Source organism: Camelus bactrianus, chromosome 10 (genome assembly GCF_048773025.1).
Source record: "Camelus bactrianus isolate YW-2024 breed Bactrian camel chromosome 10, ASM4877302v1, whole genome shotgun sequence".
Classification (NCBI taxonomy): Eukaryota; Metazoa; Chordata; class Mammalia; order Artiodactyla; family Camelidae; genus Camelus; species Camelus bactrianus.
Window position 1 is genome coordinate 21,088,669 of NC_133548.1, and position 11,442 is coordinate 21,100,110.

The window sequence follows — 11,442 nt, forward strand, 5'->3', positions numbered from 1 at the left end:
AGATAAAGACTTAACATAAGAGAGTATAAGAGAAAGAATGGACAACTGCACTTCGTATTAAATAATGTTGAACTCATTTTAGTCATCCTTTTATGTGTACTTAATCCAAATTCTACTGTGTAAGTATTATATTTGGTTTAGTGGAATGAGCAGACACTATGGTGCAGCACAGAGTTGAATTTGAACATAATTTAGCCAGAAACTGGGCAAAATAATTATCCTCTGAAAACCTAAGTTTTGCCATCTACAAAATGAGTGCAATAAGAATGGCTATCTTATATATTGCTACTAGCATTGCATAAGATAAGCATAAAATTACTGGAAAAAGATTAGTGAAACAGGATAAGGAGTCAGAAAGCAACCCACATAATATACTCAATTGATCTTTAACAAAGGAGTAAAAGGCTATAAAATGGAGAAAAGATAGCCTTTCAACAAATGGTGCTGGAACAACTGGACATCCACTTGCAAAAAACGAATTTGGATACAGAATTCATACCTTTCACAAAATTAACTCAAAATGGATCATAGACCTACATGTAAAATGAAAAGCTATAAAACTCCCAGAAGATGAAAATGGAAAAAGTATAGATGACTTTGAGTTTGGTGATGGGTTTTTAGATAACATACCAAAAATAATCCATGAAATAAATAAATAAGATGGGCTTCATTAAGATTAAGAATTTCTGCTCTGCAAAAGACACTGTCAAAAAAATGTGAAGACAAGCCAGACCTGGAGAAAATATTTGCAAGAGACATATCTAATAAAGGACTGCTATCTAAAACATATAAAGGGACTCTTAAAAATAAGAAAATAAACAATTTAAATTAAGAAAAGGGCAATACATCTGCTTAAACACCTCATTAAAGAAGATATAATGATGGGGGGAGGGTATAGCTCAGTGGTAGGGTGCATGCTTAGCATGCACGTGGTCCTGGGTTCAATCCTGAGTACATCCTTTAAAAAAGTAAATAAATAAACTTAATTACCCTCCCCACTCACCCCCACACAAAACATAAAAAATGTGATAAATTTTTTAAAATCTATTAAAAAAGAAGAAGTTATACTGATGACAAGTAAGTATATGAAAAGATATTCCATGTCATATGTCATTAAGGAATTGAAAATTAAAACAATATGATGCCACTACACACTTAGTAGAATGGCCAAAATACTAAACACTAACGTTAAATGGGGATGAGAATGTGGAGCAACAGGAACTCTCATTCATTGCTAGTTGTAATACAAAATAGTATAGCCACTTTGGAAGACATTTTGGCGGTTTCCTACAAAACTAGACACTCTCTTACCAAAAGGTCCAGCAATTGTGATCCTTGGTATTTACCCAATGAGCTGAAAACATGTCCACAAAAGAAACAAAAAACAAAAAACAAAAACAAACAAAAAACCCTACACACAATTGTTTATAACACTTTTATTCATAATTGCCAAAACTCAGAATTCACCAAGATGTCCTCAGCAGGTGAATGGTTAAATAAACTGTGGTTCATCCAGACAATGGAATATTACTATTCATAGAAAAAAGCAATGAGCTGTCAAGCCAGAGAAAAACATGAGGAAACTTTAATTCACATCACTAAGAAAAAGAAGCCAATTTGAAAAAAAAAAAAAAAAACAACTGTATACTGTGTGGTTCCAACTACATGATATTTTAGAAAAGGCAGCACTATGGAGACAGTAAAAAGATCAGTGGTCCAGGGGTTAAGGGAGAGGGAGGAACAGGCAGAACACAGAGGAGTTTTAGGGCAGAGAAACTATTCTATATGGCAAAATAATGGTGGAACATGTGTCCAAACTCATAGAATGTATAACACCAAAAGTGAACCTTAACGTGAATTATGGACTTTGAGTGATAGTAACGAGTCAATGGAGGTTCACTGATTGTAATGAACGTACCACTCTGGTGCAGAATATTGATGGTAAAGGAGGCTGTGTGTGGAAGGGGACAAAGGATACATGGAAGCTCCCTATACTTTCCATCCAATTTCACTAAAGTTGAACCTAAAACTCCTCTCAAAATAAAGTCTATTAAAAAAAGAAAAGAAAAGAAAAAAAGCCTGTAAAACAGCAGTGATAACTAGCTTGGTAAGATAAGAATGTTAAACTTCTAGAAAAAAATAATTTTTTTCATTTGCTATATTAGAAGGTGTTATTTGGTAGGAAGAAAGGGATTTTGTCTTTTTCTGAGAAAAACCACAGGCATAAATCTTCTTTCAGAGTTGACAAAGCCTTTGCAATCTCTAACTTCAAAAAAGGCTTCTGAATTTTCTATTGATTATTATTTGTATGCTGGTTTCAATGGGCAATTGGACTTTTGTTGATAGAACTTTAAGCGTTTCTATGAGAACAAATTTAAAAGAGTTCAGTAAATCTTTGGTACGAGGAATAATGTGGGTGAGAAGCCAAGGAAGGACGGGGAGAAAGATAGTAGAGGAAAATGAAAAGCAACGGTTTCTGAGCAAAAAATTGCCCAAACAAAAGGTCTTTGCCTAAGGGGGGCTGAGCAGGAATGCTAAAATATTCCCCCACACAGCAATATTTAATAATTCGAAGAAGTAGTAAAATCAAAGTCCTCACTAGTAAAGTGTCCAACTTGTAAATGAGGGAATCCTGCTGTCCCCAGAGTTCTCACGCAATTCTCAGTCTCCTAGAGTAAGACTCTGATCACACTGTCTTACCCTGCAACTATCTGCCAACCCCTGAGAGACAATGCCCCTTAGCATCTTCCTGCAAAGTCTCAGATCAAGGGCATCCATCAGTAATAGGTGACAGGACCCATACCTGTTGGTGGGTGTTTACCTGAGGATGCTAGAGCACTTCATACTGTCAGTGTAAATACAGATGCCAGGCAAAGAAGGAGCATGGGACATAAATGAGAGTTCGCACAATATAACTGACTTTGTATGGGACAAAAACTAACTGTAAAAACTGGTAATGTAAATATGGGCTCCTGAGAAAAGGAGCACTGTATGTGGATTGGAATTCCAACTCCAAAACTTACTGATGTCTCTATTCATTCATTCATTCATTCATTCAAAAAGTATATTCAATGTTCCAAACACTGGATATGGATATGACTTTGAGCTAATATTAATCATTTTTCTAATCCTCACTTTTCATCATTTATAAGCAGGTGTTAATAATAATTGCCTGCCTAAATTCATATAGCGATTTTAAAAATTAAGTGATATAGTATCTTGTTAATCTTCGTCTTTCCAAAATGTGTAATTTACACACAATCCACGTTTTTTCCCCCTAGTCATTGAGGCTCACAGTTTTTTCTACCATAACCTGGAATTGAAAGAATCTTACTACATTTTGATATTCAAACTTTAGCAAAGTTTCTTTTCATTTTATGTGAGCATGACCTGGGGTCAGGTATTTATTTGTATCCAAGATTACAAAATTCCATACTACAATCACCACATTTGGAAACTGAAGTCCCAAATCGAGGTTACTGGGGAACACAGAAGGAAGGGAAATTAAGGATTAAGGGATGCCTGCTGCTAAGCTGCAGAACACTCCTTGTACTAGAGATGAAATGATTCAATTCAATTCCACAGCAGAATGATGTGAAAATGAAACTGATGGGAGAGCAAATGGAAACAGCTGTGTTTTACTGCAACACAGACAGCCTGCACATTTTGCTGCTTATTTATAATGAAAACGGAAATTGTAAGTGACAGGCGGAGGGTAGTTTATAAAGCAAACATTTTGAAGCCTTGGAGGTGCTATTGCTTAATGAAAGGCAAGCGGCTGCTTCTTCTTTTTTTTTTTTTTTAATGCACGGTCACTGAATTCTCCTCAAATGATGGAAACGAACATTGGACAATAGGGTCTCTTCTGCAGAAATGAAGTCCAAAAGTAGGCAGAACAATGCTGATGCCATGGGTCAAAGATCAAGATAGTGACCTAGGATTCTTCTGTGTTTTCTTCCTCTCATGTGACTTTTCTCCACATGGTCCCCCATTCCCTGCTGTACCTCCAAGCTTGTATCTTCATTGACAACCCCTCCATGAAGACAACTGGGGTAAAACGGGTTGAATTTTGATTGAGTCAGCAAGCAAACAGGACCTAGCTTGCTATCAGTAAAAGTAACAACATTTTCTGCATCTCATAGGTATTACCTATATGCCTAAGTAACTTTGGCCTATAAACACATTTTTTTCTGATGGCACCTCTTGGTTTCAGTCTGGTAACACAGGATTTTCCATTACCGTGGTCCTCTTATTCCAAGAATTCAGAGGCAATTTGGCTCAAAGGGTCAACTACAGCTTTGCACTGTGACTGCCAGCCGTTTTCCCTAATAGTGAGGCTTGCAGCTAAGTCTGGATTCATTGTTCTGTACTTTTATTATTTGACAAGATTTGTTTTACAAAGGCTTGTTTTTCCCTCCTACTCTGAATCCCCCAACACACACAAACACACACACACACACACACACGATCTAAGTGGTGATATCTATTTACTCACTAACACAGTTTTCAGCCATCTTATGACGACCTGAGAAAGATTGTGTTCTAACACATTTAGTTTCTTTTTGGGGGGCTTGTGAGAAAGATCTGCTATCTTGGCTTTGTGATCATTTAAGCCTGGCTTATTACAAGTCTCCACAATGAGATTTCCTTTCATGCTTAAAGGCAAATGGCAAAATAGTACAGTAAGCCCAGTTGGGAAAGAGAGTATCCATCCAAAATTTTTTTGCTCCTTGCCAGGCTGGACATCATGAGAGGTGAAGAGTAGGTATCTCAGACTCAAGCTGGAGGCGGACTCACACGGGAATAATGACATCATAGGGTGATGACAGGCTAGATTAGCATCATGACCAAGCTAGGATGGGAGAACAAAGAGGTACTGTCTAAGTATGCCGGGGGAAGTAAAGGGGTCTTCCATAATGGAGAGTGTACTTGAACCGAATCTTAGAAGAAAACTAGAATCTAATTATAAAAAAGAAGTGGAGAGGAATGACATTAGCAAGAGAGCAGAACAGAAAGTCCCGGTTACTGTTACCCACATAGAAACACTAATTTAACAACAAAATACAACCCAAAATATCTCTACAGAAAGTCCATAATCTAGTTAAGAAGATGTAGTACACTTGACTAACACAAACCCCAAGAATAACCATGGTGAAATGCATAGGACCCTTGTCAGTCCAAGCTGGCTCACCCAGTTACTCTGTCTAATTAGGAATCTGTATACACAGGTCCAGGGAAGGTAAATCCATAGGAAATATCTAAGATGCTCTCACAGTCACCAGCCAGACTACTGGTGAAGACCTTACCCTGTCAAATCTAGTCCTTAGAGACTGAGAAGGATGACTGCTTCTTCAAATGCCCAGACACGAACACAAAGTTCCAAGGAACACAAAGAATAAGGGAAACGCGACACACTCAAAGAAATAAAACAAATTACCTAAGTTGCCTGACAAGGAATTCAAAATAATTATTGTAAAGAAGCTCAGTGAGTTAGAACAGAAAATACGTAACAGCTAAATAAAATTCAGAAAATAATACAGGAACAAAATGAGAATATCAACAAAGAGAAACTAAGTAGAAATAAACAGAAATTCTATACCTAAAGCACATAGTCATTCCTTGGCATCCACAGGGCATTGGTTCCAGGACCCACCACGAGTACCAAAATCCACAGATGCTCCAATTCCTCATAAAATGGTGTGGTATTTGCCTATATCCTACGCACATAGTCCTATATACTTTAAATCACCTCTAGATTACTTATGATAACTATTACAATGTAAATGCTTTGTAAATACAATGTAAATGCTATGCAAATAGTTGCTGGAGCATGACAAGTTCAAATTTTACTTTTTGGAAATTTCTGAAACGTTTTTTCCAAGCATTTCCTATTTGTGGTTTGCTGAACCTGTATACAAACTACAAAGAATGAATTTCGAACAAACAGAAAATTTGAATAGACCTATAACCTGTAAAGAGATTGAATCAGTAGTCAAAAACCTACTAACCAAAAAAATACAATAAACAAACCCCAAAATTAATATGTAACCACAAAGCAACTCAAATATCCAAAACAATCTTGAGAAAGAAGAGGGCTGGAGGCATCTCACTTCCTGATCTCAAAATATATTACAAAGCTACAGTATTAAAACAATCTGATACTGGCATAAAGACAGATATATTTGCAATAGAACCGAATAGAGAGCTCAGAAATAAAACCACATGTATATAGTATTGATCTCCAAAAGGATGGTAAGAAAACGCAACAAGGAAAGGTTAGTCTCTTCAGCAAATGGTGCTGGGAAAGCCGGATATCCACATGCAAAAGAATGAAATAGGACCCCTATCTCACCCCATACACACTCACATACATACAAAAAGCAAGTAGAAGTGTATTAAACAGTTAATAGTGAGAACTGAAACTGTACAACTCCTAGAAAAAATCATAAGGAAAAAGCTTCATGACTTTGGTCTTGGCAACAATTTCTTGAATATGATGCCAAAGCACAGGCAAAAAAGCAAAAATAAACAAGTGAGTACTTCAAAATAAAGAGCTTCTGCACAACAAAGGAAAAAAAATTTTTAATGAAAAGGAAACCTACAGAATGGGAGAAAATATTTTCAAACCATCTATCTGACAAGGAGTTAATATCCAAAATATATGAGAAACTCCCTCAACTCAATAGCAAAAAAATCTGATAACTTGATTTAAAAATGGGCTTAGGATTTGAACAGACAGTTCTCCAAAGAAGATGTACAAATAGTCAACAGGTACATGAAAAGATGTTCAATGACACTAGTCATCAGGGAAATGCAAACTGAGCTCACAGTAAGATAGTATCTCACACCTGTTATTGTAGCTATTATCAAAAAAAAATTGACAAGTATTTTAAGGATGTGTGGCATTTGGAACCTTTGCACTTAGTTGGTGGAAATGCAAAATGGTGCAGTCATTATGGAAAACTATATAAAGGTTCCTTTAGAAATTAAAAAAAAAAAAAGAGTTACCATGTGATCCAGGAATCCCAATTCTAGATATTTATCCAAAAGAATTGAAATTAGGATCTTGAAGAGTTTATCAGCAGTCCCATGTTCATTACAGTACTATTCACAGTAGCCAAGATGTGGAAACAACCTGAATGTCCATGGGACAGATGAACAGATAAAGAAAACATGATATCTATTTATGATGAAATATTACGCAGCCTTAAAAAAAATAAAGAAACCATGCTACATGTGACAACATAGATGAGCCTAGAGGACATTATGCTAAGTGAAATAAGTCAGTAACAGAAGGACAAATACTGCATGATTCCACTTATTTTTAAGTATCTAAAATAGTTAAAGCCATAGAAGTAGAGAGTGGAATAGTGGTTGGTACTAGCAGTGGGGAGGGAAAATGAGGAGTTGCTGTTAAAGTTTCAGCTATACAAGACGAATAATTCTAGAGATCGTCTGTATATCATGGTGCCTATAGTTAACAATACTTTATTGTACCTTTTAAAAATTTTAAGATCTCATATCAAGTGTTCCTACCATACTAAATTTTTTTAAGAGAGTAAGTTTCACATTAGGTGTTTCACAACAATAATATTAAAAAAAAAGAAGGTATAAGGATATTTCTGGAAATAAGGGCAAGGAGATGAAGGTTTAAAAGAGGAGGACAAAATCCTGTGTGATGAGATCAAACAGTCTTGGGAAACTGACTGGCAGGGGTTAAGGATGGAGAATCTGAAGGATGTGATGATTAGTCGGGACAGGAAGGTCAGGGCCAGATAGTAATGCGACTTTCATGCCATGGTAATGCATTTTACTATTACACTCTGCCCTCAGAGACACAGAAAGAATTTATGACCTGCATCAGTTATGAGATTCAGTTAGATATAATTAGATGGTCCAGAATTGTATATATTCCATATGTATTACAGCCAAAAATTCAGAAATATGGCTATGACTCAATCGTTTAGGAATGGAAAGACTGGGTTTATTTTTCCTCAAAAAAATAATAAAGTAACAACAACAACAACAAGAAAGATAATAGAAAAGATTGGGAGTAAATCCTGAAGGCAATGGAAAAATATTTTGATGTGTCCTTTTAATTATTTTCTTACTGGTGATAAAAAATGACCTACCACACAGAAGATTTTAATTTAGGAGATAATATCATCCAACTTGGATTTTTGAATGCTATCTCTCAAAGCAAAGTGGAGGATGGCTTAGAAAATTTCTGGTGTTTGAAGTTTGGAATATCTGTTAGATGATTGTTCACAATGAATCTTTTTTGGAGATCCATTATTCTAGAAAGCATTTAAAATAAGGGGTCTAAAACTTTCATTCTCATGACATTTTAACACAGTCCATGTTGTTAGTAATGTAATTCTGTAAGAGAGGTTACTACAAGGGAAATTTTTAAAATTCCAATTTTCCACACACTGTGTCCAATATCTTCTGTACACTCAAAGGGACAAAACTGGATATTTATGTTACTATCTCTTCTTATAGTCAGGGTGTAATTATTTAATCAATATTTATTTGCCAAATAAAGTAGACATCTTTATATCTTAGAAGTCTTATTGTAGGTATATATTATTTTTTCTTGTAAATTAAAATTCCTTTTTTTTTTTTTTGATCCTCACATTTCTTTGGGACTAAATTTTGAGGATTCAAAATGAAAGTGTGATGCTGTCATCAAGAGGAGAAAGATTTCAAATGAATTAATTTTATTTCATAAATATAGGGAAAATAATGTCATGTCATAAATGAAGTGATATTATTTAGGTAATTAGGGAAGCTGAAGTTCTAAAAAAAGGACTGTTTCTTACTAGTTGTGAGACTTAAGACAACTCATTTAACCCTGATTGGACCTTTGTTTCCTCACTTGTAAAATGAGAGTTTGGAACTTCAGACCTCATAAATGTATAAGTTCAGCCAAACTTCAGAAAGTTTTCCCTCTGGGGTCAGATATAGTCTCAGAATTTTTCCAAATGCTCTTCTCCTAGTAGTTATGACAGATCAACTGAAACGGCCAGTCTAAACAAAGCTGGTTTCTTTTCCTAGCCTGGCTAGGATCTAAGGAAACTTCTAACTCAATATATGCATCTAATTCTAGTAAACTTGCTTCATTCTAATAATTCTTGTTCATTTAGTCAACAAAAAGTTATTTAAAACCTACCAGTGATACAAAATGTGCAGGGCATTAAGATCACTAAGGAGGAGGGGAGGGGAGGAGGGGAGCGGAAGGAGGAGATAAATTGATCGTGGCCCCTTGTTTGGAAGAATTTATGGACTAATGGCAGCAGAAGCAGAAGAGACAGGTAACAAATGGCCACATGGCTTCCAAAGAAATAGCTATATATTTTTTCAAATACCCATATTTTTCCTTTCCTCAAGGATTTCTCTTGTTTTGACTTCGAAATTAGGAGCAATCCTGTGCACCAATTTGCCATACTGCAGTCATTTTTCTTCCAACAGATGGTGTACTACTTAAGAGTTATCAAAAGCATCAGATAGAAGAATGCTTACAAAAGGATACTAGAATTCACATCAGTTTCTACAGAGCAGTGGCAGGAATCCCTGTGACATGTCTGCTATTGACGTGTCTCTATGACAGAAGACGTTAAGTCTTCTGTCATAGAGACAAACCATTTCCACCGCGTCTATCGACATAAAACACGCAAGAGTGAAAAGAAAGGGGAGGGGAGCCTGAGGATTACAGTGTTTGTGGCAGAGAAAGCAGCATGTTTCTAAACCGGTTAAATTAGCCTTGGGGTTTAAGTGAGTTAAATCACTGCCCGTAACTAACTATATATTAAAATATGAGACAGGGGTTCAGTCTTTAAAACATTAAGAACATAAAGCAGAAGTTCTCAGTGGAGAGGTAATATAAAAATTACCTAGGTAACATTTTAAAATATTTTTGAACATGTCTTCATAGTGCTTAAAATTAATTGTGACAAACCATGTTGGATTGGGCTAGGGTAGAACTATCCACATTTTTGATCTTTTCAGGTCTCTGTATCTAAACTTGGTCACACGTTGAACTGACAAAGGAATAGTATTAAAATCTTCATAACTCCTGTGTTTTTCTTAAAGCAGAGCTCATTGAATTTTTGTTGTTGTTGCTCAGGGCTATTGAATTTTCTAGTTGACAATCACCTGGACTTACTATATTTTGTCTTTGAGATTCTGATGCATTTTTCTTAGGGGAATGCTGGTGCAAATAAATGACATTAAATACATTATCAAGATCTGTTGGGCTAGTGACTATCTGAACGTTGCTGCAAAAAGAAAAGAAGAAAAAGAACGATTATTGAGATACAAACTAGCAGGATATGTATTAATTCGAAGTCCAAGTTTTGAAGTTGGACATGGGTAGGTTCTAACCTGCATTCTGTCACTTATCAGTAGTGTGACTGACCTAGTTAAACCCTCCAAACTTTAGCTTTCTCACGTGCAAGTGGAAAGAATTATATCAATGCAACTCCATCAATTTTTGTGACGTTTACACAATAGACTATATATAAAGCACGAATGTGATATGTGTCCTCAAAAGAGTGATTATTGTCATTTGCTCTCCCAAAATGCACCTCCCAATAATGGAAATGTGGATATAACACAAATGGCATTTGGCTCTCATCCTCTGCAGTTACTCAAAATGTCATTCCATCAACCTCGACAATGCATGGTATGTGACTGAATGTTTGAGCACGAATTACAACATCTTGGCAGGGATTTGCTCTACCACGCCTGTTTAATTTAGGAAAGAGCCTGTACTGTTGCAGTCAGGAGGGTAAATTCATTCACCTTGCATAGTGCATTTTTGGACAATAATAATCCTGATAAGTTTTTTTTAATCTGCAAAATGGGAATAATCACACCTAGTAAACTTAGATGAGCTACACCACAACTGATAGAATTCTATTCCACCAACAACTCCATCTCACAGTACATGGACATTAACTTTCCAGTATCGTTTTTCACTGTGAAAAGACTTTCTGTGGCTTGTTGGATTTACAACGTAACTAATTATTCATTTCAGCACATAGGATGTGTTCACAAGTTAAAAGGACAGTATCAGCACTGTACTTCAGCAGCTGGTATCCTGCTGTTCTACAAAAAAAAAAAAAAAAAAATGTGCTTTAGCGTCACTAAACTCTACAGAGAATTCAGTAGATCCAGTCTGGTTTAACTTTGACTTTACTGAAGTTTCCTCTCCAAATGAATGAAAGATGACATTCAAAATACCTCTCGAGTATAACTGTGTGATTTCTGAAGCTTCACAAGCAGAAACAGACTTACAGACTTAGAAAACAAACTTACGGTTACCAGTGGGGTTCGGGGGTGCGAAGGGATAAATTGGGAGTCTGAGATTTGCAGATACTAACTACTATATATAAAACAGGTAAACAACAAGTTTCTCCTGTACAGCACAGGGAACTCTAT